This window comes from Lissotriton vulgaris, unplaced genomic scaffold, assembly GCF_964263255.1.
Source record: "Lissotriton vulgaris unplaced genomic scaffold, aLisVul1.2 SCAFFOLD_4177, whole genome shotgun sequence".
Classification (NCBI taxonomy): Eukaryota; Metazoa; Chordata; class Amphibia; order Caudata; family Salamandridae; genus Lissotriton; species Lissotriton vulgaris.
The window spans coordinates 1-2,500 of NW_028249746.1; positions in this window are offsets into that span (position 1 = coordinate 1).

Below are 2,500 nucleotides of genomic sequence, written 5' to 3' on the forward strand. Positions count from 1 at the left end.
GTTTTCTGCTGCGGGTACTACGCCGACCCATACAAGTCAAGAATCATTTGTATCCGAAGACACATGGGAGCATAGAATAATTGAATATTTGTTATTATCAATTGGAATTTGCTGCCTTTAGGCATTCCAAACATAAGCCAGTGTATAAGAAAGAAGACATTTTGAAAAATACCCTCTAAATTATATGCTCGTGAGTGTACCTACAAATTCAGAGATATACAAAAAAACACTGCTCCTAAACTCCATCTCTTATGATCATTTCAGAATTAAATTGGTTTTCTTGCTACCCGTTTTTTACTTCACCATATCAATTGGTCTATACTTGGTACACATAGTAAAACCGTTGTACTTTGCAGCTCAGTTGGCTCTGGGTACCTTGGGTTTATGGATAACCTCCAAACCCTATATATCCGCGCAACATTAGGGTCTAGTGGACAAAATGGTATACTGCTTTTGTAAATCCACCATTGAGAGAAAAAGTTACAAATGAAAAAAACAAATGGCTGTTTTTTTATTTTTTACTCATTTTCAATATTTCTTTATTTCAGCAGTTAGTTTCTTTGGGAGAACCTTGAATGATATACACATATGGCCTCTTGCTGATATCAGAAATCTGTCTACTTTTCATAAATCTATAGCTTTCCTGGATAACCCATGTGTTTCTCACACGTTTCCACCACAAACTTGCCTATTTTCAGAAAGAACAAATTTGTCCTTGATATAAAATAAGAGAGATCAGAGATGAAAAGGCTAAGTAGTAGGACACTGTTGGAAAAGTGCCCTCTGCGAATAGTTACCCCAAACATTTTGCCTTCCTCCTCCGCTTTTTCTGACCATTTTTTTGTTGGCTTTAGGACTCTGGGACTTTACCAGTGCTAAAGTGGCATTTAATAAAACCTCTGTGTTACACTACCTGAGGGTGAGCACAGATTATCTTTTAGTGTGTATCTAGCACACCCTGACTATAGTGGTGGTTCCTGCCAGGATGCATACCTCAGCCAACCGGGAAAAGTAGCAAAGCATGAGGAATATTATAAAACTAGAATTTCTCTCTTAGAATATTCCAGTCCACCAGGTCAAAAGCAGCCTGGAAATCCACAAAACCGCAACATTTGCCTGTTGTTACTATGATTCTCCTGGCCAATGTCCAAAGAACATTACAGTAGTGTATTTTGGAATAGTTTTCCCTGAAGCTACCTTGTTCTCTTTGTACAATGAGAGTTGTTGTAAAACTCTTGACGGAGGTATCCTGCAAAGAAATCAAGCAATAGTTTGCGGAGTTGTTTCTATTAACTTTTTTTGTAAGTCGGCTTGAAAAAGGAACACAGCCTTGAATCTAGGATCGCCCCCTTGGATGCATGCTATTGAAAAAAGGGGCCTAATGTGGCAGTCTACCAAATAGGGCCAGCGTTAAATATTACTTTAGGGAGGTTCCCCAGGCCACTTGGCCATGAAGATTTTGTGCTTTTAATGATCTCAGCAATAACATCGCACTTCAGACTACATCCTTAAAGAGGACAAACCAAAGACTCAAAAACCTCAATTCAAAAAGAAGGAAGTAGCAGGGTTTAAAATAAGACTTTCCCAGACTACTGAGGACTCTGCTTCTGAAAGGGGACTGGGCAGTGACAATGCTGAACGCAGCAGAAGTCACAATAGCTCGCCCAAACCTGATGGATTATCTGGCGGTAGTCGCTCTGAGTGAGCATATCACTGTGGAAACACGAAATTACGGTCCAAATGGAAGGAGACATACCCAGGACAGTTAAGGGTCTCTTTGGGGAGAACCTGACTCACGGTTATGTCATTCTTTTGGCTGAAAAGGAATGGCCACCTGAGTTGGTAATTAAGTGCCCAATAGGAGAAACAGTCATTTTACCAGCTTTCTCCCAATTCGTTCCAGGATAAGTTAAACATTCATATGCGCAGGAGTGGTTACCAGCGCTAGCACCTCCACCATGTTGAAATTATGTTGGGTGGCGTGAGGAGTCTTCTCATAACGAAATGCCATTTAAACCAGTCCCTCAACCCCAAAGACAATGCCCAATAAAAAATTAAGTTAAAAAACAAGTTAAGGAAAACCTAGATCTACTTGAATACCACGGTGTAATAGAAAATTGCACCTCTTCAATGAATAATCCCTTGTTTCCCGTAATGAAACAGGACAATTCATATAGTCTAGTCTTAGACTACAGACATTTGAACACTTTCACACATATTTTTACAGTACAAAATGCACATAGTACGACACTAATGAATAACATTGTGCAGAAGAAATACAAAACAACACTAGATATCTGAAATGGATTCTTCCGAATATAGCACCTAGAAGCAGATATTTGATGGCATTTTCAGCGCTAGGTTCACAGCGTCAATTTTCTTGTTTACCACAGGGGTTTAAGAATAGCCCTGGACTGTTTTCAGCAAGAGTAACAGAGTTAATTAACATTTTTGACGAGGCGGCATTGTCCTATGTAGATGATATTTATCTGACGGACGA